The 27,892-nt window shown below is 35.8% G+C and overlaps 1 protein-coding gene and 1 long non-coding RNA gene across 5 annotated transcripts in view; both read right to left on the bottom strand.

Annotated features, from left to right (window-relative positions):
• RASAL2 (RAS protein activator like 2) overlaps positions 1–27,892 on the bottom strand; it is a 374,103-nt gene that overhangs the window by 344,978 nt on the left and 1,233 nt on the right. The window lies entirely within an intron of this gene.
• LOC103097837 (uncharacterized) lies at positions 271–27,892 on the bottom strand. Its single transcript, XR_461324.3, has 2 exons — positions 18,749–27,892; positions 271–675 (listed from the first exon to the last, which is right to left on the bottom strand). It is a non-coding gene; the product is annotated as an uncharacterized LOC103097837 (long non-coding RNA).

Genomic DNA, 27,892 nt, shown 5'->3' with positions numbered 1-27,892 from the left:
GATTAATAACTAATTAGGTGTCTAATCACAAGGTATTTCCTGGCATCCTTTCTTTTCTCACAGCATATCTTCCTGACAATGTTTTAGAGAAAGTTGGCCTGATTATCTGTTTTTAGAGAGGGCACTACTAAAAGAAAGCTCCCCAAAAATCTTAACAGCTTTATTTAGATTCTGAAATTTAAATCAATTTCACCCTTTCTACTTCTTTAGATTTTAAAGAATAACCTTGCTCTCTTGGTTAGTAATCACTCATTGCATTTTCCCTACAAAAGCATTTAAACAGTATAACTTTATTGGTAAGTTTTTGTGACTTCTTAAAGACAAACAGAAAAAGTAAAAGTGTTGACAGGGGAGGTTTCAGATAGAAGAGAGCAATGGGAGCCTTCTGAGAACATCCAAACTGAAGGCCCTCTTTGGTGATGAGAGTTCACTCTACTTACTTCTGAAATGTTACTGAGAAAGCAACTCAAGACTAAAGAAAAAAGTTCGACCCAATATTATTAATTCACTATCTTACTGGCTGTCCAGTTCAGACAAAAAGAAATCAAATTCAAGTAGAAGAGTCCATCATTTGCCTTCTTTGAAGTGTAACAACCATCTTCTAGATCAAGGGGTTTTCAAGGTGAGACAGACATCTTCTTCAGCATTATGTTCTGATACCAAAGGTTATCAAATCTATCAAGGAATGTGGAAAAGTGAGTTACATCCTATCCTTTCCAAAACAATTACCAGACTTGTCTTCAATACAAGCACACTTAATATAATTCTTCCCAAAAGTCCTGTTCCCAACACTTCCACACCTGCTTCTGAGTTGGATACTGAAAGGGAGAGAAAAGTTCCTTAGGTCACAGGAAATAAGCTGACCTCCAGAGAAAATTAAAGGGAAAGGAAATCTAAATTTGTTGGAAATAAATTAATTTTCAGTCTATAGTCATTAGAACATAGTTATTACTTCAAACATTTATAAAATATGTGTTTCAAGCATTCCTCTAATGTAAAGCTCCTTTGGAAAGTCTGAAGTCAATATCCCTCAACTGGACCATTCCTTATTCTTGAAATTCATTAGGAAAAAAAAAACCCTTTTTGGGAAGCTGAATCAATGTTGATGGATAAGTAAAGTCCTATGTCGAAAGAAATATTCCTCTCCACAAGGAAAGAGAAAGTGGGATGGGAAATATTGCCTCAAAAGTCTGTATCAATGGGAAACTGGAAGAAAAAGAGAGCATGAATAATTTTTATAGAAAGATTATAATTATGAAAATGTTTTATTCCTAAAAGAAACCAAAACCATAATTTTGCTTCATTTTTCATATAAGCTTTGATTTAGATTTCTATCATTATTTTATGATTAAGAGAGGCAACGTAGTTCAGTGCATGATTATACTGCCCAAATCTGAATCAAGAAGCCCTGGGTTCAAGTACTGCCCATGCAAGCATATCCTGGTTATGTGATGTTGGACAAACTCACATAAACACTCAGTATGTTGGGCAACTAAAACTATAAAATTATGGTTGAGTTGCCAATCCTCATCAATAGAGGGAATCATTAGGACAATTGCTTCCCACAGAGATAAAACCATAGGTCCTGATCATCATCCCCCCCTATAAATATATATATATATATACATACATACATACATATAGCTATACATATGTATATTTGTGTATATGCAAGTATATTCAGTTAATTTTGTCTTATTTATATTATATACTATTATCGAAAGATTCAGCATAAATTACCTTTTTTCTAAAAAATTTTAAATGTCAGAGCATTTCTTTGTGGAATTCACAGTGCCCATGCTTCCCAAATGGTAACTATAACAAGTTATCCTTAGTAACTATAATTAGTTTCCATTTGGGAAGGGAAAAAGTTAATAGCTTTGAGTCCTTCAGGAAAAGGAATTATTTCCTCCTCTTTAGAAACTTTCACTTCCGAACATGAAATAACAAATTGGCAATTTTACTTTCTTTTTTTTTTTAACCCTTACCTTCTGTCTTGATTCCAAGGCATAAGAGTGGTAAGGGGTAGGCAATGGGGGTCAAGTGACTTGCCCAGGGTCACACAGCTGAGAAGTGTCTGAGGCCAGATTTTAATTTAGGGCTTCCCATCTCTAGACCTGACTCTCAATCTACTGAGCCACCCAGCTGCACCCAGCAGTTTTTCTTTCTTAAGAGTTATTTAGTACAATCTTAACTATTTTAGAATAATTCAATCCCAGAACTAAACTGCTATACTTAAACACCATATAGCTTTAAACTTTTAAAATAAGATTTCTCTTCTGTAAAAGATGTTCTTTAAGATTTTGTAAGGTTCTTTTTAGCCCCAAAAATGTATTTTACCACATGATAACTGTTCTTAAAACAGGATCCTCATTCAAGAAACAGTAAAAAACAAAAATCATCAATAAATCTAAATATCTTTTGTGGACTCCAAAATGGCAGATATAAGAGACACTATGAGATGAAGGACCTATAGGCTTTGAACTTTACTCCTCAGAAAAAAAAAAAAAGGACTAGATATTTTAGTAAACTTTAAACAGTCACTTGCTTTTGCCTAGCCTCTGTTGGAGGCCAGGTCTGATCAAAACCACTGAGTCAGATCTACTTTGAGGACACTGGGTGAACAGACAGAATAGACATGACAGCATGCTGTTTTGACACACCCTGTTTCAGAGTACAAACTTAAGGCATTAAAACAATATTAAAAGTCATTTACTGGGGCATAGCAAATGCAGCTATTTTCTTCTCCCCCTTCTCCCCATAATCTATCAAACTTTACAATGAGGAGGAAAGGACAACTTTAAAAGGGCAATACAAGTGAAAATTGCTAGCCAAGTCACTTTAAAAGGCAGCCAAATAATAGGAAATACATTCACTTGGCAAGCTCATCTATCCTGTATTCTTAAATAAACTTCAAAAACAAGTTGGAAAACAACCACTAACAAACCATTCCTTTTTTTAAAATAGTATGATTAGAGAAATATCTTCTGGAGTTGTCTTTCACATCAATGTATTCTTGTTTTTTTTTTTTAATTTTTATTTTGGGGTTTTGATTATGTATGATTTTGCTCTTTCAACAATGGCCAATATGGAAGTATGTTTTGCATGAAGATAATAAATAAATTAAAACAATAATTAAAAAAATAAAAAGTGTCCTGTTCCCCATCAGAAAAGTATAGTTCAAGAGTATTCTTTTGCTGAAAAGAAATATACAAAGTAAGGAATTATAACAAATTTTCTCTTATATTTCTCATGTGTTGGAGGCAGCTGGGTAGCTTAGTGGATTGAGAGCCAGTCCTAGAGATGGGAAGTCCTAGGTTCAAATCTGGCTTCAAACACTTCCCAGCTGTGTGACCGTGGGCAAGTCACTTAAACCCCATTGCCTAGGCCTTAACACTCTTCTGCCTTGGAACTATGTATTGACACAGTATTGATTCCAAGAAGGAAGTTATGGGTTTAAAAAAAAAATATATATATATATAAAGCTATATATATTTCTCATGTGTTCTTAATAGGATCACTATTCTGGAAATGATCAAATAAATTATAAAAAAAAATAGTATCACTATTCTACAGTTGCTTCATAAATGTTAAGCAGTGATAACTCACATAACATTTGATGATATTGATAACTGACATTCATATACTTTAAAAGTTTGCAAAGTGCTTCAATACATCATCTCATTTGAGATTTGAAATAACCCTGTGAAATTAAGGATTATACAAATTATTCCCAATTAACAGTTGAGGAAACTGCAATCTTATAGAGATGAAGCTGCCTAGGTCAAATACAGAGCAGAGATTTTAGATTCCAAGTGCCCAAATGGCAACCCTCTGCTGCATGTGAGTCCCCTGCCTTACCTCAGAAAGTAGAGGGAGGAAGTACTCCCACTGGGCTGCTGAGCAGAGGGGCATATAATGGGAGAAATATCAAGGAGTAGGGAAGGGGGCAGCCCCCTCTGGTCCACATGTATGCGATAGATTTGCCAAAATATATTTAGGGTGAACACAAATAGGGGAGTGACTGCCAGAGAGGGCAGTTTTGGTCTAGGGAATCTATGGGATAAGTGGATACATAGGACTCTCCTTTCTAAAACCAATGGAAATACTGATTTAACCATTGTTTGCAGAGCAAGAAGTGGCACGGATGGAGAGAAGGTATGAATCCTAATAAAGAGAAGACAGTGAGATGGTATATAAAGTGTTTAGATGAATTACCAATCAGATCAACTCACTCTATCATACAAATCCAAAACTGGTTAAATTAACTCATTCATTCCTGAATGGGTATGGTGTCTCTGGTGGTCTGAAGATGATGTTACACATGAAGAAAGGAATCCATAAAATAATGGACAAGGTAAAAAGAAATGGAATTGGAAATTGGAAAAAGGGAAATGGAATATTTCTTCACAAAAAGTATGTCAAGAAAATTATGAAGCAAAATAAAGGAATTTTTGTACTAAAATTTTCCATATGTAATAAATTCTGAGTGTCCCAAAAAAGTTTTAGAGTACCTGTATTTGAGATACTTCCATAGAGACCTATTTTTATTTTATATTTTAAATATTAAATTCATTTGATACTTTAAGTATTAAATAATCCTTAGGAGCTTAAAGATGTACTAAGACCTTTGGGGCATCTGGTAAGGGAAATTTGCCAGCATCAAAATTTTGTCACAAAACTCCAATCATATTGCACAGCAAATGCTCATCTACTTTGAAAGTTTACCCTCTTCTGAAGTCACAGAACTTCTTTGAATTCAATATACAACCCCAAGATACTTAGTAATCCCACTATCATCACATTTCTTGAATTATCTTTTATTATGTTTTTATTTAACTTATTGACTTCATGCTTCATCTCCCCAAACAAGGATTAATTCTCTGGGAAAACACATCTAATATAAATCCTCTATCCCCCACAATGCCTAGCACCACTCCATAAACATTATCTAATTTGCTGACTGAAAATATGCAACTGTGCCAATGTTTCCCCAATAATTTCCTAATTATAAAAAAAAATAATGCTCTATTAATTCAAAATTCCTTTTTAATGCAATTCTTCAAGTCTTTCTTTGCCTCAATCACTGCTATAATAAAAATATACTTATTCAATCCTTTGGTGCCTTCAGAAAAACTTCATAAAATTATAAAGGGATAATAGCATTCATATGATATAGAAATAATGAAATATATTATAGTTTCTAATTCTCAATTCTGCTATGGTAAAAAGCTCCAGCTCAAAAAAAAAAAAAAAGATATAGTCTATTGCTCCAAAATGTGAGATGTGGAAAGGAAACTAAAACAAGTTCTTGACTTTCTGCCACTGTGTTGGAACAAGCAACAATGGGAATATTAGAGAGAGAAGAAATTGACAAGACTGACATTTGGTGGGGGAAGGGGCAACCGGGAGTGGCAGTTGGTCTTGTGACTAGCACTTCCTTTCTGGTGTTGGAAGTAGGAGTAGCTTTGCCTGCCCAGTCTCTGGATAGAAGAGCCTCTATTTTCTTCAGCCCAAAGAGACAGGCCCAACCAGCTCTGAAAGTCAGAACTTTTCTTGTTGCTTGCTGTGTACTGCTAAGATTTTGAAATTAAGAAAACTAGCAAAGATATAGCATAGACAGGAATAAGAGAAACCCTTCACCAACCTGTGAGGCCTAGCCTCAGCTCCAAAACTGAGAAAGACTCCAACCTTATTTAGGGAGATCCCTCTTCCCTTTTCCCTGATACCTCTCCAATCCGAACTGGTTATTAAAATTTGTCATATTTGAATATCGCAGTCAGATAAGTGGACTATCTTTTCTGGGGCATAGAGGGAGCTGAACCTCAGTTCAGTCATCCAACTACAAACAGTCCTTATCAGACCCCTGCTGGGCAACCAAAGTCTGGGGAAAGGCTTGTCCCTCATGAGGGCTCATGTTTAACTGCTCTGGGGCATCTTCAGCATAGAGAAGACATCCCTGCAGGCTATCATAAGTGGCTCCTTTCTTGGACACCCCATTTTGTTCAAAAATAGCCTCTCAGCAGGGGGCATCTCTCTCCTTTTGCCTCACTGGCAGCCATATTCCCTCTCTCCCTTCAACTCCTCCATTCCCTGCTACAAACTTTCCGTATCCCCTGTCCTTTATATCCAGTTCATCTTTCCCTGTAAATATTACAGAAAGGATTCATATTTTAATTCAATTTTTTAAAAAATGAAACTAAAGAGCTAGTGTCTATACTGGGTAATCTGAGCAAAAATGTAGACAGGCAGTGGGAAGGATGTGAGAAATAATTTGCTTTGTAATAATTCTAAAAAAAAAAAATCACAGATTTTCAGAATTGGTGAGTAAACAGACAAAACTGAATCACCAGAATAGGGGATGCAGATGGATATATGTTGGAATAGTTAAGAGAAGGAGAAATGGAAAATAGCAAAAATCATACCAAGTGACAGATCAAAGTACTAGCATTTAATACTTCTCACAGGGTTGACAACTTAGTCAATCAATCAATGAGCATATATAAATACTACCTCCGTGCCAGACACAAAGACTAAAATGAAACAAACAAGCCTTGTCCTCAAAGAGAGTATGAATTAGGGAGAAATACACATATAAAAGTATATACAAAAAATATAAAATAAATATAAATGTTAAAATAGTGCTAGGGCACTAGAAATTGGAGCAGGATCAAGAATGGCTTCCTGAATATTATGGTATTTGAGTATGTACTATAATTTAACTCATTCTATTCATGTGTGGAAAAAAAAAGTATCTTTAACCTCTTAAAACTTAGGTTAAAAAAAAATCACAAAACTTACTATTAAAAACAGTAGAGGAACATAAGGATAACATACTATCCACCCTTTTCTGTCCCCAAATCCTAAAATGGACAAATATAAATTAAGAAAAATTTGAAATGTAGGTTATTTTTCAAATCAAGTAACTAAAATATTACTTACCTTCTATAAAAGGAAACCAGAAAGGTATAAATGAAGTTTGTGATGAAGCATCTTATAACAGTTGTTGTAATTAATATACAGGTAGGCACCACCCTATTTCCATTTTGCCTTTATGCTTCTCCAAGATGCTCTGAAGACTAGCAAGTATCAAAGACACTAAAGAGGAAATATGATTTTTAAAAGAGCTATGAGATGAGAAGAATGGATAAAACTATAGGGAAGATGACTCTTCTGCCTAGAAAACACTTCTCACTAGAAAAACCCTTGATCCATTTGAAAGGTAAAGAAAAATGTCTAGGTAGTAAACAAAGTTGATCATATATAAACCTTGGCATACATATTAAGTACATAAATAAAACATGTGGAATATAAAGGATGGCTCTCTGGGTAGAGGTAAGGAAAGAGATACTGTAAAACAAAGAGGGAGATTTAAAAGAAATCAATAAAAATTTGCTCAAAAATAAATAAAATATGTGAGTCCAAAGTAAATATGGTTATGTTCACATTTAGAACTAAAAGGAATGTTATTAGAAGTGATTTAATATAACCCTTTGATTTTAGAGATGAAGAAACCACTGAGGCCCTGCCCAAAATCACATAACAAAATAGTAAGAGACAGGATGTAGTCTATGGCTGCTCCCAGTGCTGTTCCCAGAGTATCACAAGACTGTGCCAGGCTGTTATGTCATCATGTGGCCCACTAATGGATCAGCCAAGTAATCACAAATCCATGGGATAGCTTGAGGAATAACTAGTTCAAAATAACAAAACTTCTGGTTAATCTAAATATTTACTCTTTTTTTTTTGGTCATAAACTGTTTTTAAGTTTCTGAAACAGTAACCTGATGAAGGCATCATTACTGATTTTCTCATTCCTATGAAATACTACGATTAAGTCAAAAATAATAGTTTTGCTTCCTTTCCTGATCCCCAAATAGCACTGGGGAATACATTTGTGTTTCCTATTCCCTTCAAAAAGAAAAAGCAAATCCTTCCCACGGCTATTTCTTATGGAAACCAAATGGATTGATGGAGTTTTTAAAAGCTATGAAGAAAATAATGAGTAATCTATGGCAATTATCATGGGCCATTCAACTCCATCTTTTGAAAAGCATCAAATAGATCTTAAAAATACAGTTGTTTATCTGTTAAAAACAAAACAAAACAAAAAACAAGAGATCTGGCCAAAGAAATCAAGCAATTCCTAAGGACACAATGGTTCAGGAAAGGAAACTCCTGACCCAAAGGTGGGAAGAAATAGTGACAAAATAATTTAATGAGCCAAAAGAGAGGGAAAATTTTGTTGAAATATACTAATTTGTTTCAATGAGTAGACTGTTACCCTCACTATCTTTTAGATGCTTTAATGTTTGCAATTTTTTATAAAATTTAGCCAAGCTCACTATAAATTCATTCACTATGCCATCTGCCTTTGAAATATACACACACTCTAAAAAAGTTTTAGGGAGATTTTTATGTGTGGGTTTTTAGTTATATAATTTGTTTCTATGGAAAATCTCTCATTTGGTTTCATCTGACTGTGGTCTTTTTTTATTTTCTTTTCTACTAGAAACTGACCACTTTTTAAGACAACTACAGTAGGCTAATTTTTAACAGATATTATTATAGCTCAGGAACTGACACATTTTTAAGAAGACAAAATAAGATTTTGGTTTCAATAGTCCCTTGATACTATCCAAGTAATGCTAAAAGCAGATTCACTTTTTCCTGTAAATGAACTCTATAAAGCACAAAGTTGTAATCTTATCAGACCAGACATTTTTTATGCACGTAGATACATTCTTCATAATCATTCCTCTATTATTCAGAAAGAATGGCCACCCAGGAGTGGCTTCCCCTGCAAGGTGATCACAAGAACTTCTCTTCACTCTCAGGTTCAAAGAAGTTTGAGATTTCTCTTCTGCAGTCCTTTCCCACAACAATGGATTGGAGAAAGGTAAGGAAAAGGGGATGAAACCAGAAAATCCTTCGGATATCCTTGAGTTAGATTTGCTATACCTAATAATAAACAAGAAAAAAAAAGAGAGAAACTGGACAAAAGCATGGGTAATAGCATTAGAAAGAAAAGCTGCCCAACTAATTGCAATGGAAAAAATAAGATACCTCAGATTTGAGTTGTCCCCAGAGGTTTATCCCAACAGTAGGCACAGGCTTGCCACATTTCTATACTCCCTAACCCTAACTATCCTTTCTCCACAAAGTCCTAATCTTCTGGAACCCATACCCCAAACGATGAGAGCCACTACCTACTATAGGATTAAAGGAATAATTGCTATAAACTCAATCAATACCCACTGTGTCACGGCAACAGCAAAGGAATATGTGTTATCATTGATCCTCCCCTCTCCCTCACCTCAAATATTTGCCAGTTTTAGTAATGTCTCCTTACCTCAAGAGGCAGGTAGGTGGTGAAATGGATAAAGTCCTAAGACTAAAGTTCAAATCCAGCCTCAGATACCTACTAGCTAAGTGACCCTGGGCAAGTCACTTAAATACCATCTCAGTTTTCTCAAAAGTAAACATAAATAGCACCTCTCAGGGATGTCATGAGGATTAAATGAGATCTTTATGAAGTACTTGGCACACAGTAGGTCTCAATAAATGCTTATTCCTTTCCTCCCCATCTTCATCTCTACTGATAATACCCTAAGTACACACATGCCCTCCTTAACAGCCACCTTGCGTTAGCCTAGTGCAGCATTGGTGAACCTTCTAGTGATCGTGTGCCCAAACTATACCTTGGAGCCACCGGTGAACCTACAGCATTACTCCAGACAGTGAAGGAAGTGCTCCCATTGGACTGTTGAGCAAAAGGGAAGAATATGTGAAAAAATGTCCTCAAGGTGTGGTGGAGAGGGGGAGGGGAGCAGTCTCTCCAGCATGCTGGGGTATGCTTACCACGTCTTCACCAACATGGGTCTAGTGAGTCTTCAAGCTTCTACTGCCCTCCTTTTCCATCAATCCTTCACATAGCTAACAAAATAATCTTTTTTATTCACAAATGTGGTCATGTCATTCCTGGGTTCAAAGATCCTCAGAGGATTCCTGCTGACTTCCTATTCAAATTCAGATGTCTCTGCCTAGCATTATCTCATCCTACCATTCCACGAACATGATTGTAGTCTACTACAAGTTGGCCTCTGTTTAAAAATATATAGGCCAACTTAAAAGATATCACAGCAAGAGAAACTGACAAATTTCTAAGAAAATAAATGACTGGGGGGAGTTAGGTGGCTCAGTGGATTGAGAGCCCGGCCTAGAGATGGAAGGTCCTTGGTTCAAATCTGGTCTGATACCTCCTTAGCTGTGTGATCCTGGGCAAGTCACTTAACTCCCATTGCCTAGCTCTTACCATTCTTCTTCCTTGGAACCAATACATAGTATTGATTCGAAGACAGGAGGTAAGAGAAGGAAAGAAGGGAGGGAAGGAGAGAAGGGAGGGAGGGAATGAGGGAGGAAGGAATGAAGGAACAAAGGAAGCAACAAAGGAAGCAAGGAAGGAATGAAAATAAATTTGGTCCTTCCAAACAGAAGTATTCTCTGCTAATAATGCCCTCTCTCCTGACTCTCTGGTTGAAATCCAATTCAAGACCAAATTCAAGGAAACACAAACAAGCTTTAAAAGTAATATGTTGAAATTATTATATTTTTAAAGTTTTTATATATAATCTTTTTATGTTTTACTTTGTATATGGAAATATTCCCTGTTGCTCCAATTCAAATGCCACTCCTCCCCCAAATTTTTCCTGATTCCCCTAACTTCCCCTCAGACTTCACATAAGATTTTGTTTATGAATCTGAAATCTTATCCAAGGATCATGAAATATTGTGTATTAGAGCCCTCTGTGCTAACACTCCTCCCCACTCCATCTGCCTTAGTATGTAGTCACCTAGCACAGTGCTCAGCATGCAATAGGTGGAAGTCTTCTTAGATCTTCACAGGGCATGGCCTCAAAGTTCTTCATCCTGCTATCTGCCCTTCTCTGGATACTCCAGTTTGAGAATTTCCTTCCAAAACTGTGGTATCCCAAACCAAACTCAATAGTCCAGAAATACTCTTAAAAGGTAAGAGTGAAAAAGGATAATCATCTCCTTATTCTTGGAGGCTATGCTTCTTTTAATACAGGCTAAAATGACAATTTCTTTGGCTATTTATTATATCAAATTGCTAATCCATATATTGATTTTATAATCCTCTACAATCCCCATATCTTTTCCAGACAAACTGCTGTCTAACCATGTCTCCCACAACTTGTACTTGTGAAGTCAATTTTTGAAACAATCATAAGATCATATTTATTTACATTTACTCATTATCTTTTCTCAAATATTCACCCTTCTTCCCTATTACTTTTGAGTAACTTCTGTATTAATTCCCTATTACTAATGAGGGTACCATCAACCTTTAACTTGAAATCATTCTCAAATTTTTGTTTTCCCTTTTTCCACTCTTCATATATAATCAGTTCCAAAGTCTTGTCACTTTGATCTCCACAGCTCTGAGTTCCCTCCCCTTATGTCTACTCAATGACTACCTCCTTAGTTCAGGACTCTGTCACCTTTGATATGAAAATCTATGGTTTTCTATGACTATGAAAATCTAATTAGTTCCCTAACTTCCAAACTATCTATCACAAGCTACAAAAGCAATTTTCCTAAAAGTCAAATCACATAACTCCCCTACTCAATAAACTCCAATGGCTCCAGATCAAATAGAAGCTGTATTTGCTACTTAAAGTCCTTCACAACCTCCCTCCAATCTACCTTTTCCAGATTTACTGCCCTTCATTACTTCATTACTGCCCTTCACACAATTCTACAGACAGAACAAATTGGTTTTCCTGTTGTTCCTTACTCAGAGAATATCTCCTGCCTTCATGAATTTGCCTGAAATTCATTTTCTCCTCACCTGTACCTCTTAGAATCACTCATTTCCATCAAAGCACTCCTTGGACACCACTTCCTCTTATATGAAGCCTTTCCTGAAGCCTTCCTCCAAAGCTCTGACCTTCCCCATCAAATTACCTCATATTTAATTTGTATGCACTTATATATGTGTTGCTAACTTCCTGACAGAATATAAGTTCTAGAAGGCTGGCACTATTTTACCTCTGTCTTTGTGTGTTCCTGGCATAAGTATGTTAAATAAGTGATTACTGACTGCTTAACTATATGATTTCTCAAAGATTACTGAGAATGGTCCCTCATATCTTTAAGGCCTTGATACATAATAAACCTGGTTCTGAACTTACTGAATGTGGTAAAATGTCCCTTTGTCAGTCAGTCAATGAAGTGATTAAGTGTCTATTTTATGTCAGGCACTGTGCAATCATGAGGATACACATAAAAGGCAAAAGGTATTCCCTGCCCTCAAGGAGCTTACATCTAACAGGGAAAGACAACATAAAAAAACTGAAATAGGGAGGGAGGTACCCAGGGCTGGGTCAGGATGAAGCCCAGAGTAGTGTTAGTAGAAGAGAAATTATGAGTTAGCTGCCCTTGTATGAGCTCTCTTCTGTTCACCCTCTGTTCTTTCCAATCTTTCTCTCCTCTGTTGGACTTCTTTTGTCTCAAAGTTTATTCTTCCTTTTCAAGTTTGAAGATTCTTCTGCCTGGTTAGAGAAACTAAATAGGAATCAAGTAGGTCTGCTTCTTTCCAGTGGGATATTTATATTATAAAAGCATTCCAAAAGAGTAGTCCTATTCCTGCCATGATTATCTTACTGTGAATAACTAAAAATAATAATAATACTTTCATTTTTCTACTCCATCTACTTTTAGCCTTCCTATAAGTTTAGGCTTCTATTTTAAAAGCTAAAGGATAGTTTGTGGTTCAAGAACTTACTCTACTCTAGAACTAAAAGTATTTTATCTAAGAACTAATGAGCCTTACTGTAGAACTAAGTGTTGAGGTTGATTAGTTTTTAGGCAGGTCATACTGTGCTTTCAGGATAACAGGAAATTTAAGAGTTTTTCTAAGGCACTTTGGAAGCTATGGAGCTGATGATTCCTACTGTCACTGCTAAAAAACTGATGCATAAAATTACCCAGCAACCTATTACTAGTAAAATGTTTCCTGAATAAGTTTGGAATGTTAGGAGAAGGTTGAAAATATCATATAAACATTGGTTATAATCTCTTTCTATTGTAACCAGTAAGGGGGGAAGTCAGTCAAAATACTGGGAAATTTATCAAGGGGGGGAAGTTATAAAGCAGAAAGAACTGTATATCTGAAGGAGACCCATAAAAGTCCAAAAAAATTATAATGTCTACTTCAACTATTCTTTTTTTTTTAACCCTTATCTTCCACCTTAGAATCAATATTGTATTGGTTCCAAGGCAGAGGAGTGGTAAGGACTGGTCAATGGAGGTTAAATGACTTGCCCAAGGTCACAGGACTAGGAAATGAGATCAGATTTGAACCCAGGACCTCTCTAGACCAGTCTCTAGGCCTGGTTCTTAATCCATTGAGCTATTCAGCTGCCCCCTTCAACTATTCTTAAGTCAAACCTGAAGCAAGGAAACTGGCATGGCTAGTTGTTTAGATAATGTTTTTAGATATTTGGGAAGAATTCAGTGATAATGCTTAGATAGCAATAGTAAAATAAGAAAGCATACATCAATATATGTATATTTCCGCACTTTTTTATAACATTTGTTCAAGGTAAAATGAATTGATAAGAATGATACATGAAATGACAAAATGACTAACAACTACAAAGATACTTCTGGTGCTTGAATAACTTTAAATGATAGAATTATAATAAAAGTAGACTGCTAATTATCAGGGAGACCTTATAACTGATAACTAATTAAAAATAACAATAAATTCAGCTTAGGTATAGGTGGAGGAGGAATGGCTCTGCATAATCAGATTCTATAGTATTGCCAACACAACTTAAATTTAATCTAAGCTACTTTTCTATTTGTCTATTGAACTGTGTGGTATTAAAAACAGAAACAAACATAAGTCAAATGCCCTTTAGGCAACCATGAAATATGTAGCAGTATAAGATATATCGTCAAAGGACTTGTGTTCAAATCTTAGCCTCTGGTACTCAATCTTCTCATCTATTAAACTATGTAAGCCTATCTCTGAGGTCCCTATCAGTCCTAAATCCAATGCCTTTCTCTCTCTCTCTCTCTCTCTCTCTCTCTCTCTTTCTCTCTCTCTCTCTCTCTCACACACACACATATATAGATATAGATACACATAGGTATATACATGCATATATGAATAAATATGTATAATTATATATATAAACATGTGTGTATAAATATGTAACATTATATAACATATAACTCCATAAGGGCTGTTTCATTCTTGTCTTTATTCCTTCAATGCCCAGCACATTGCCTGGCACATGATAAGCAATTATTAAATGCCAGGCTGAATTGAATAGAAGAATGGCTATAGGACTTGAGGAACTAGATTCATAAGAAAAGACAAATGTGAAATTAAACAGTCGTACCTAATTTGGAACATTGTTCAGTTTCAATGAAATAAAATATAGTATGATTTCTTAATGTGTCAATCAAATAATTATATAATCTTTGAATTCTTCAAAACTTTTCAAAACCCATAATATATATCTATTAAAATAGAAATAATCTTAGAAAGTCTAATTTAAGCCATCAGTCAGCAAAGACGTCATTCTTTGATTTTGAAAGGCTCTTTTGTTACATCTTTTCTTGGCTGTCAGCTGATACAAACTAACCATTAACCTGGTGGTGAATGCCTGCAGGTCCCAGAGAAGCTAAGACTGGTAGATCTCCTGAATTCATGCTTTCTGAGCTACAGTAGGCCATGCCAATGAAGTGTTCATCCTGAGTTTGACGTCAATAAGGTGAATCTCTGTAACATGGACCATCATATTGCTGAAAGAGGGTCAAACCAACCCTGGTAGGAAACAGAGAAGATCAAAGTTCCCATGCTAAGTGGTACTAGAATGCCCATGATGAATCCCTGCATTTGCAAACTGGCAAGATGAGGAAATGCATTCTTTTTTTTTTTAAAAAGGAAATGTGTTCTTAAAAAAACTCAACTAATCATTATCCACCTACCCATTTCAGAAAAAAGAGAGAATTTTTTGTTCAATTATTTCAGCAGTATCTGAATTTTTGTGACCCCATTTGGGGGAAAGAGACTAGAATGGTTTTCCATTTCCTTCTCCAGTTCTTTTTATGGATAAGGAGACTGAAGCAAATACGGTTAAGTGATTTGCCCAGGATCCCATAGCTAGTGTCTGAGACCAGACTGGAACTCAGGAAATGAGTCTTTCTACATCTAGGCCTGACACTCTATCCTCTGTATCATCTAGCTGTTCCTTAAAAAGAGCATAGCTAAACATAACAGCAAAGGAAAGTAATGAATGCTGGAGGGGATGTGGCAAAGTAGGGACATTAATTCACTGCTGGTGGAGTTGTGAACTGATCCAACCATTCTAGAGGGCAATTTGGAACTATGCCCAAAGGGCGACAAAAGAATATCTACCCTTTGATCCAGCCATAGCACTGCTGGGTCTGTACCCCAAAGAGATAATGGAGAAAAAGACTTGTACAAGAATATTCATAGCTGCGCTCTTTGTGGTGGCCAAAAACTGGAAAACGAGGGGATGCCCATCAATTGGGGAATGGCTGAACAAACTGTGGTATATGTTGGTGATGGAATACTATTGTGCTAAAAGGAATAATAAAGTGGAGGAATTCCATGGAGACTAGAACAACCTCCAGGAAGTGATGCAGAGCGAGAGGAGCAGAACCAGGAGAACATTGTACACAGAGACTAATACACTGTGGTATAATCGAACGTAATGGACGTCTCCCTTAATGGCGGTGTAATGTCCCTGAACAATTTGCAGGGATCCAGGAGAAAAAAACACTATTCATAAGCAAAGGATAAACTATGGGAGTGGAAACACCGAGGAAAAAGCAACTGCCTGAATACAGCGGTTGAGGGGACATGACAGAGGAGAGGCTCTAAATGAACACTCTAATGCAAATATTATCAACAAAGCAATGGGTTCAAATCAAGAAAACATCTAATGCTATGGGGGGTGGGGGGGAGGAAAAGAAAATGATCTATGTCTTTAACGAATAATGCTTGGAAATGAGCAAATAAAATATATTTTAAAAAAAGCATAGCTAAATAATAAGACTGATTTTCCTCACATTTATAATTTACTTGAGATTAATCAATGAATACTGCAATCAGACAAATCAAAGGCAAGCATTAAAATATAAATTCTATAGCAATTAATTTAACACAAATATTTAATGTTTAGAAGTAACTTGTACTGAACTCAAAACAATAAAGTCCCTCTTGATTTTACCTCGTTCATAAACTAACGGAAAGATACACATTCTTCCCTATTATGGCATACCCCTCACATGTCCTCATTATTTAGTATTTCTTCACATAAAAAATAATTATCTTGGGCTCCTATTCAAAATTAAAAACAGGCACTTATGTTTTCAAGATTCTTCTTCATTTCTCAATTAAATTTTCTTCTCATGACTTGGAGTTTAAGTCATTCTGTTGTACCTCTTCCCCTTTCTGGCTCTCCACTTCAGGCTAAATCAAATTTCTTTCCAACTAAGCAAGGATAGGTTATCAATAGCTGCTATACTGCCAAATTGTAGGACGAAATAAATTTGTGGGAAAATAAAGAGTTTTTTCCTCCCTTATCAAAGATAAAGGAATCGTTATAATTGAGCTTATATATACAACCTGGGACTTCAGTTTTGTTTTAACTCCTAAAAGACTCTACTAAAGAGCCCTAAAAGTAGTAACTCCTTTGTGCAATTCACAGCACACTCCAAATATTTAGTAAATCTATTGCTGGTTCTATAACACAAACTGAATTTTCAAGTCACACTAACTCTATTCTAAAAAATTGTGTTATTGATATTGTATAGTATGGTAAAGGTTCATGCCCAAAATCATATACTGAGCTCAGCTAAAGTACAATCATGAATACTTCTTCTATTGCCTGAACTATTAAACTTCCTCCTTCTTGGTGTCCTAGCCTCAAGGTTCTCCCCCTGCCAATCTGTTCTCTAAATAGTTGCTAAATCAATAAAGCAGAGGTCTGACTACTTGCTTCCCAGCTCAGTAAACTCCAATGGCTCCCTATTAACTCTAGGATCAAATATAAACTATTTTGTTTAATTTTTCTCATCTATCTTTCCAAGTCTATTTGACTTTACTTCCTAACATATATTCAACCCTCCAGCTAAACTGATCTTCCTGCTATTCTTCTCTCATCTCTGTCTTAATAAGCCTAAAATGTATTCATTTCCCAATTCTGCCTCTTAAGTCCTAATTCCTTTCAAAACTCAGTTTTAGCAGCATCTCCTACATAAGACCACTCCTGATTTACACAATTGCCTGTTCCTCCACATTCTCCCTCCTCTCCAGAAAAAGATTACTCAATATTTATTTTAGCTATGTTTGTATGTGTCTATCTTTCCCTATAAAATGTAAGCTCTTTGAGGACAAGGAATATATTTATCTCTGTATTTTCAGTGCCTAGAATAGTGCTTGACACATAGTAGGCACTTTAACATGACAATAGCAGCTTGTTATACTGGATAAAATACTGAGCTTTGAGTTGATAAGACCTAGTTTCAAATTTCTACCCTTGACACTTATTAACTATATAATCCTTGGCAAGTCATTTAACCTCAATGTGCTGCAGGCAACTCTGCAAATCTTATTTACTGAGGTCACAAACTGTGATCTGCTTTAGTAAAGGGAATTCCCACTTTAAGGAGTTGCACACACTGAGGAAAAAAAATCACTGATTTTCTGTACATTAACGCTCTCTCAGTTGATCTTAACAACCTGTGAAGCAGACAAAGCAGGTATTATTAGCAAAGAAACAGAAACAAAGTAGGTGCTCACCAACTGGAGAATGACTAAAAACACTATGAACATAAGAGGCAGAGTGGAGTAGTGAATAGGAGAACTGGCAAACTGGGCTCAAAAATGGGAAGACCTGGTTTCAAATCTCTCCTAAGAAGTATATATGTAGGCTGGGCACTTGTCCCCTTCACCTCCTGATGCCTCAAGCAACTCTTAAAGTCTTGGGTTGCAGAGTAGATGCTAATTTGTTTTGCTAGTGGGGTTTCCTTCAAAAGCTGCCTACCTGGATGAAATTGCATATCCATTAAAATATGTATATGTGAACATAATGAAATGTTGTACTGTAAGAAATTATGCTATGAGGAGCATAGCATAAGAGAGCTGTAAGGGATCTCAGAGGCCATCTATTCTAACCTCTTCATTTTATAGGCAGGTTATGTGATTTATCCACGAGTAGCTAGTCAGTATGTGCCAAAGGCAGGGCCAGAACACCAAATTCCAGAGCTAATAAAACCTTTCACTGTACTTTGCTAGAATTCAGAGAAACATGGAAAGATATGCATGAACTGATAGAAAGTGAGATTCCCATGACCAGGAGAATATACACAATAGCTATAATAAAGTAAACTAAAAAATAAAACTAAAAAGAAGTCAAATCCTGAATTAGTAAAAACTAATGATGGCTTCTGAGAAAAGATAATGAAACAACATCTCCCTACTGTGGAGAGGTGGCAGTCTGTGAGGGCAAAATGTTATATACACTATTTGATGCTCCTTCAAGGGTTTTTGTTTAATTGCCTGCATTACTACAAATAGAGAGACCTTTCTATAAGCAGCTATAAAGGGAAAAATAAAATATTTTCCAAGTGGGTTTAGAAAAAGAAACTTGTGTAAAATTAACAAAAATGCAATGCTTACCAGTCCATGTGCATTAAATCATGTAATTAAAGTGCTCCAGGGTCACCTGGAGTCCTGACTTAGGAAGTGCCTCTTGGAGCTGTTGTGTCTGCTGGTCAGGGCTTGTGACCCAGATCATCCAATCAGAGAACCCTGTAAAAGTGATGTCATTGGCAGTAGAGGGAGCTGAACTTTCTCTCATTTTTGGCTGAGTCTCTCCCAGACCACAAACTGGAGCCCGGTTTCTCTCTCTTTTCTGGAGCAGCTTAACACTCCTCCTGAATCCTGGGAAGCATGGGAGGGGAGAGTTTTTTTTTCTTTTTTTTAGTTAGGGCAACCTGGTGATTTTTCTTTCAGTCTCTCATTTTTACTAATAAATCATTATAATTTAATATACAGTCTCCAAGATTAATTTTAATTATTGCAAACTGAAGTTCAAAGAGGTTAGGTCATTTATCTATCCAAAGTCACAATGCTAATAAGTAGTTAAGTCAAGACTAGAACCTGTCTTCTAACAGTTCAAGAGTTATTCCCAGGAAAACCAAGTGGACAAAAACACTAAACTTTCTGGAACTCCCAAGGATATCAACAGAAAAAGCTTGCTTTTCTCTTAATATTCATTTGTAGAGAACAGAAAAAATGAGAAAGAGGGGGAAAGCTAAAAAAAGTATGAAAAGTATCATTAAGACTAATTTAAAATCCTTCTGAAATATATAGTGAACCAAGACACTTAAGCTCTGTGAAGAAAAGGCTGGACTTATAAATGTTTTTTTCATAATGCCTAAAACATACATGTCTGTGGCTAGTGAGTTCAACTGGTTAGAACAAAATGCTGGACAAAGTAAGTAGGCCAGTTAAATGTATTCTATGCCCCTAAGTCTTAGTCAGCAATTGAGAGAATGTGTCATTAAGTGAAAGAGGAACCCAATGATAAGAATAAATCTATCCTCTCTAATAAAAGAACAATTAAATATCTATACAGATGATGGGACTGTTGACATATAAAAAGACATTATAATTAAATTACTATGTTTGATGTGTGCTAAATATTTTAATAAAAGTACCACCTGAAATCTATCTGAGAGCATTCCAAAATGGCATGTTGCACCACAGTAGGAAGATTTAATTGAATGAGTCATACAGCAGGGGGGGATGGGAATGCTATTAGGTCATATCCAAGGGTCTAAGTATTATGCATAAAATGCTCAAATTGACTTGAATGACAGTTTCAAATCCCAAAAGACTTTTAGTAGACAAAAGAAATGGGAGGGGGGTGGAAAAAAAGGATCTACTGGGGCATCTCTCCTACCTCTTGAATGTCACTGCAGGGTTATTCTCATCCCTGTATTTTCTGGTGTTTTGTCCACTTTTGTTTTGAGTATCCTAGGTAACAGTGCTTCAGTCATTTCCCTTAAAGACTGTGAATCTAACAATCTGGCATTTCTCACTGTCATCAAGTTCTCCTGACCTTCAGCTTTAGTAGTGCATATCCCTAAGGGAAAGCAGGAAAGCAGTAAGGTTTGGGGTGGGGGTTGGGGGGAGGGAGACCAGTAATCCGAAGGCTGGAGTATTTGAAGTTGAGTTCCCATCACTACTCAGCTACTGACTTCACTCCTGATCTTGGGAAGATACAACCCTTATTACATCTGTTTCTTCAGTGTTTAAGAAGAATAACATGGTGATTTTAAAAAAAGATCAAATGATATTTCTGTAAAATTTAATGCTTCTTTTAACATTTCATTCTACTATCCTGATTTCATCTGTAAATAAGGAAATATTTGCATTATCTCTCTCACAGGATTACTATTAAAGCACCTAGTAAACTTTTGAATCTAGAGTCAAGAATTTATTTGGATCTTGGTTTTGACAATGCCTGTGTGACCTTGAGTAAGTTACTTCTTTTCAATGTTTCTTTAGAAAATCAGGGGGCTAGATTAGATAATTTCTCAGATCCCTTATATCTCTGAATCTTAAAACTTTATATAGTATAGAAATGTGAATTATTACTTTTGCCATTATAAATAATCTTTCCTTGTTTCTACTTTTTTACAAAAAGCATTTAGAAAATATCACATCCATTAAATACAATATAGTACTAAGCATTCAGAATCATAGAATTACAGAATTTCAGAGTTTAAAGAAACAGTGATCTACTCCAAATTCCCATCGCCCAAGGTCATGAAGTGATTTTCCCAAGGTCATATCACTAAGTCTGGTACTCTTGTCTCCTGATTCCCAATCTTTGCAAGATAACATGGTCTCTCCTAAATGCCTTAAATCATTTATTTCAATTTTCTCTCCTCAAATCAGCTCCTCCAGACATTTAAATTGTATGGCCAAAATTTCCTCCTTATCTGCTCAATAATAATTGTATCCCAAAAAGAAGAATATATTCACAAGGGCATTTTAAGGTATATTATAACCTAAATACATCAAATTATACAGGCTCTTAATTGGGGCAGGGGATGATGGCCCAAGCTTGTGATCTTAGTTGCTGGGGAGGCTGAGGCTTGATTATAGGAGTTCTGAAATGTGGTAATACTGAAGTTCATAGGATTTCAAACTAAGGCTGGCACTAATATAGGGAGAATCTTGGAACAGGTCAGAAAAACTGAGCAGGTTAAGCTTCCATCTCAATCAGACTGGGATTGGGCCTATGAGTGATCTCTGCACTTCCAGCCTCAGAGACATAGAGAAATCATCTGTAGAGAATAAAGCGGAGGGGAAGAGTAGAGAGGAAAGAAGGGAGAAGGGAAAGCAGTGAGAAGGGAGAGAAAGGCAACTAAATGAGCAACACTTAAGTCAGATTTTAGAAAATACTGGAGACTATTTACAAAGGAAGAAATTGCTATCACCATCTCAGAAACTATGTTTCTAAGCCCAAAGTAGACAGACAAGTAACTAATATGTGGCAGAATTCTCATCTCCTTTCATCTGAAATGAAAACTAAGAATGTAATTCACTTAGTTTCCCCCTTGAAGGTAAATTACTACTGAAATTAGGAATATGTTTGATTTGTATATACCTTAACAACTGAAGTCTTGTATGTGATCTTGAGGGTTCAATTTCTATTTCCTTTTCTTAGCATATACTAGAACTACTATTCTGGGCTACACAATACAATTCTCTTTTCACCTCCCATTAGTGTAAGATACACATGCTGGTTGGTTTCATTTATTAGCTCCATGAAATACTTAGGGATACCTTGGAAGGAAAGGTGTTCTTACAAAATACCAGAAAGTAATTAATTCTCTGCCAAACCAGAATGAAGTCATTTTAGTAGTGTCCTCAGCATACTTCCAGCTCCTCCTATATTTAGCAAGACCAAACACCTCTCTAGTTACACAAAGTTTAAAAATTATTTCAATAGAAATGCACATGAGATCAGACATCTGAACATTTTGTAGCTTAATTCAGCTAGTACTAATGGTAATTGAATACTTTCACTATTGAAAAGTGATCAAATCATTGTGTGTTACTAGAGAGAGCAACTGTCACATAAACCTTTGGCTTGACATAACATCTTATTTCTAATGCCAACAAAATTTATTTCTCATAAGCAACTTTTTTTTAAACCTTTACCTTCTATCTTAGAACTGATACTAAGTTCCAAGGCAGAAGAGCAGTGAAGGCTGGCAACTGGGATTAAGTAATTGGGTCACAAAGCTAGGAAGTGTCTGACATCAAATTTTAACTGGGACCTCCCATCTCTATCACCTGGCTCTCTATCCATTGAGCCACCTCCCTAACTGCCCCAAGTAACTAATTTCTAAAGATACAAAGCATTAGATACTGAACAAGATCATTGACTTGCCACCACTTTTTTGTTACTCTTCTTTATAAAGCCTACTTTTCTTTGTCACAAAATTCTTTTTATCCTCTCCCAAGCCCTGTTTTCATACTCTTTCCTTTCCATATAAGGCAAAGCCACAATTGCATAACACATAAAAAAGAAAATCCAAGTTCAAATCTGACCCCCCCCCTAAAAAATGATGAAACAATGGCAATGTTTCATAGTAGACACTATCTCTGCCCTACCAAAATGGGAGAATTTGTGAGAAAATTTTACCAAATTCTCATCATCACTGAACCTGAAGAATTTGCTAGTGTTTGCTACTTATTTTTCTATCTGTTTACTGAAAAAGTAGCTAGCTGCTCAAGTTTCCAAAATGTTCCCCCCAAAATCATTAATAAGTGATGACTAGATAAAGCAATCATAATCAACACAATGACATTGTACCAAAAAATAATAATAATTGTACCATATTCTCCTTAGTGATCAACACATAGCATTTCCAGTTCTTGATTCACTTTTCAGTTAATTACCTTTTCCCTCTAAACATTCAAGAACCAAAGAACACATTTTTACATGCATTTGTAGAGACATATTATACTCAAACAGCTGTTGTATAATGATTCAAGCTATGCTAGTGAGTGTTACTTTAAATTACTGCTGTACAAGATCCTCCTCTTACCACCCATTCATGGTAAAGTAGTCAATTTTAAATGTTCTCACTGTTTACCAGAAAGCACAGACAGTTTAGCTAGGCAGCTGAGTTTTTTTTCCTGCCACTGACTTTGCTTTCAGGCTATAAATATCTGAAAAATGCTGTCCATTTGATGCTCTTGGATTCTGCATCCATATTTAGCTATTTGTGGCATACTTCAGTTTAAGCTACTTTAACTACCCACCAGTTCAGTCAGGTTCAAATCCAAATGATCAAGGGACAGATGGACCAGGATCACTGCTCAGATCAACCAAAAGAATAACAATGTATGTGGTTTAAGAAAGAATAGCACTCAGTTTTCTTCTCATACATGTCTCAAAAATGTTCATTTGTTCTCAAAGATAGAACCATCCTTTAAAAATCCATGAATATATGTGCGCGCACGCACACACACACACACACACACACACAGACAGTGTTTATCCAAATTCTGGCAATACATCAAACCAGGGCAAATTTACTAGAAACAAACAACCAAACTTGTCAATAGTAATTTAAAAAATAGAACCCTATCTTTACATACCTGGAAGCCAAATCACAATCAAGACTCTACCTTTGTTATATGTCATGATAGTCTCACTCTTGAAGAGTAGGCATCTTCAATTTTAATCTCTGATTAGTATATAAACAATTAACAAAATGATACCAAACAAAAGAAGTACATTACAGAATATAACCATACCAACAAGAAACATTTGGTACAGCTCCTTGAAGAGTGCCTATCCTGTGTTGTCAAGAGGTCTGGAATTTGAGGCCAAAGACCTGGGCTTGAATCCTGATGCTGCACTTCTACTTGTGTGGCCTTGAGTACAATCATTTCACCTCTATGACCCTGAGTTTCCTCATCTGTAAAATGAGGTATTTAGCCTTGACTTATAAGGTCCCTTCCACTGTTGATAATACTATGAGTATGCCCTAGCTTTAAAACCCACAGAAATATTTTAAATTGGGTCTCAAAAGAACACTAGGTCAGATTCCCCTCTCTATGCTTTTCTTGGCCCCTCACATTTAAGTCACCTCCACAAAACCTTCCTTTATTACTATACCAAAAAGGATCTCTCCTCATTCTGAATGATCTTATTACCTTGACTGTATTCATCTTATGCATTTAGCTTACTCTATTTTGTATCATTAAATTAAACAAGCATTTATTAAGTGCCTATAGAAATCTGTAATCTGAATCACAGTAATATGAATACATTTCTTATTTCTCCTATTAAGTCAGTTAACAGTCTTATATGGTAGGACAAAGATGTTAACTACTTACTTATCTTTGTATCTTCCTCTATGCCTAACCAAAGTACCTCATACATTAAAGGGGCTTGAAAAATATCAAATGAATGAGTGCTTTTATAGCCAACTCTAGACTTTCTTCTTTTAAAATTCAGTTCAATAATCTACAGATAAAATCCCTCCTTCAGAAGTGCTAACAATAACATATATAATAAGGGAATAGAGTAAACTTGGTTGTGTAAAAGACTAAATTATAACAGAATAAATGAATTTTAGGGATAGTAAGAACTTTAGAGATCATCTAGTCCAACCACCTGATTTTAATGAAGAGATTTACCCAAACCATCATAACTTCAAGGTCACAGAAACAGAGTGTGACATAGCCAGGGCCTGGACCCAAGTCTATTCTGATTCCAAGTCCAAACACTCTACACCTATAACATGGCTTGCCCAAAGTCACACAGTTTTATGGCAGAGCCAATCCTAGAGCTCAGGTATCCTGATGCTAAGGTTCTTATTTTCTGGGAACTATATTCTCAAAGCTTGGATTTCTTGAAGTCTTATTTGTAAATATTAAAGTATGATTACATTTACAGAAAAATTTCTTTTGAACTCAGTAAACGGGAAAGGCACATAGATGTTTCAAGCCAAACAAAAATTGGAGGTCCAAAAATAAAATAATCAAACCAATCATTTATTAAGGACAGTGAGCCAGGAACTGTGACTATAAAGATAACAATCTGACTAGATAGGTAGCTTGGAGATAGGGGAAGTATAGGGAAGTTAAAATTTTATTTTCTACACCAATAATTAAATTAAGTTCCTCAAAGGGCAATAAAATAAAATAAATTTTAAAAGGTACATAAGCACTGTTTGGAGAAATATACAGATTAGGTAGCATACATAGTTAGATTTATGTATGTACCTAGGTATGTATCTAGGTAACATACATATTTAACATATATAACAACATACCTAGAAACAAATAAATACCACAATATAGTGTTCATTAAAACTCAGAAGCCATCAATTACTGGGATAAGGTCTCACTATCTGACAAAAACTGATGGGAAACCTAGAGAGTTATCAACAAGAAAATAAACACAGATCAACATTTCATATCATATGCCAAGAAAAGTTCCAAAAGGATGTGACTTATACATAAAAGGTGGCATCATAAGCAAATTAAGGAACAAGGAAGGAAATACTTTCTTATCAATGGATAGAGGAAGAGTTTGTGATTAAAAGGGAAAAAAATATAGAAACTATCATAAATTCAAATATAGCTTCTGCAACCATCAGATTCATCTGTAAAAACAGAGAAGAGTCCAGGATGACATGCTTGGGAGTAAAGAAGATAGTATGGCTAGAAAATATGCAAAACTAATTCCTTTAGTTTGTAATGCACAAACAAACAAAAAAAAACACACAATGGATTGAAAATTCTCAAACATAAAATGAATGAATCAAATAGCATTTAAAAAATATTTTAATGTACAAACTCTAACCTTAGGACTATATATACGTATATTTTACAATATCTATATATATTAAGCAGCTCTTGGTGAGGCACTTCCTCAACAATTTAATAATCTTAAAGAGTTGTTTGGGGCACTGGAAGAGTAGGTGATTAGTCTAGGGCAGTGATGGTAAACTTTTTAGAGACCCAGTGCTCAAACAGCAACCCTCATGCTGCATGTCAACCCGACCCCCCACTTACCCAGACAGGGGAGGGAGAAGTCAATTCCTCTGGGTTGCTGGTCAGAGGCAGGAGATATCAGAAATGTCCTCAGGGGCATAAGGAGAGGAGTAGGAGAACAGTTCTCCACATCCACTTCCTTCAAGCATGCCAAGGGTTTGTCAACACAAGTCTAGGGTCTCACAGACAGTATGAGTTGAAGGAGAGATTTGAACCAGTCTTTTAAACAGGGGCAGCTAGGTGGAACAGAATGAAGGCCTGGAGTTCAAATCTGGACACAGACACTTAACTAGCTGGGTGACTCTGAGCAAGTCACTTAACTTTATTTGCCTCAATTTCCTCATCTGTAAAATGAGCTGGAGAAGGAAATGGCAAAACACTCCAGTATCTTTGCCAAGAAAACCTCAAATAGGGTCAGGAAGATTTGGACACACCTCTACAGCAATTTGTAAACTGAGGGTAGCTCTCTTTCTACTAAACCACCAAGTTGATCCTCCTGGAAGCCTTGCCAACCTTGGGACTATGTTGAGAAAACAGGTAGATTTATTTCAGTAGTAACATGCTAGAGAATAGTTAACACTAGATCTTAAAAATCAACCAGAATTTTAAGATTTTGTGTTGTTATAACATGTCCCTAAAGTAAATTTGTTAAAGCAACAAGGGTAGAGCAAGTGATTTGCAAGTCTAAGGAACAAGTATAACACTACTAATCATCTAAGTGTCACCCATATTCAAATTCTCATCAATCTTAGCAAGAAATGAGTGCCTGAGTAGGATTGGCAGCAGGATAGAAATTCAAGCACTAGAAATCCTAATCACATTTATTTCTAACTCAAATGGGACCTTAAGTAACTCTTATTGTGTGTTTCAATTCCTCCAGTGGAAAAATATATTTAGAAAAAGTTGCAAATCATTTTGGATGATACCAAATGATGCATCTGCAGATGCTTAAGATTCATCTAAATATCTACACACGTATAGAAAGTCTTGGAACCAAATGAATTAGCCAGTGAGAAACATTCAAAAGCCCAGTTACTTTTAAAAGACTTATGCTACACCCAGCAGAGAGGGATGGAAGGAAAAAGCAACCTGTACTTGATCTCTATATGACTATCACAAAAAGCTTAAATGTTCAAAACTAGAAGATAATATTTAATTTTTTGAGTATTTGGGTACTTTAAATTAACACTCTATACTTGGACATCTTATTTATGCCTTTAATGCCAAAGAGTTAAATGAGTAGCATCTAGTTATTTCAATATTCTGGAAGTCTACAGTACATTTTAAAATCAGCTCTTCCTGCCTGCCAGTCTTTTAGATCCTTGGGCTATAGATTTTCAAAACCAGCATAGGTTTAATGATGTGGTAAATTCTTCTTAATAAAACTCAACTTTTAATTAGAAAGGGTGGCTAATAATTCAAGAGGAATGTAAGGGCAAGTTTAATCTTTATATCGAATCGTTATAAAAATGATTATCTAGCTATTATGCAATGGGAATTCTACACAACGGCTCAGTTTGAAATCTAATCCTTGCTGTCCGGCATATCCACATAGTTCTGGACTGAACGGCTGGTTGGCTTGGGAGAGTGAGACTGAAGGCGGGGTTAAAGGTAGCAGTATCCGTCAGTTTCTATGCAAACAGAACGAAATCTGTTTAATTTCATTTCTCTCTCCTTAACCCTTATTCTTTCCTAAATCTTCTCCCTAATAGGATTCAACAAAAT

The sequence above is a fragment of the Monodelphis domestica genome, chromosome 2 (genome assembly GCF_027887165.1).
Source record: "Monodelphis domestica isolate mMonDom1 chromosome 2, mMonDom1.pri, whole genome shotgun sequence".
NCBI lineage: Eukaryota > Metazoa > Chordata > Mammalia > Didelphimorphia > Didelphidae > Monodelphis > Monodelphis domestica.
This window is presented reverse-complemented; position numbering and strand designations above follow the sequence as displayed.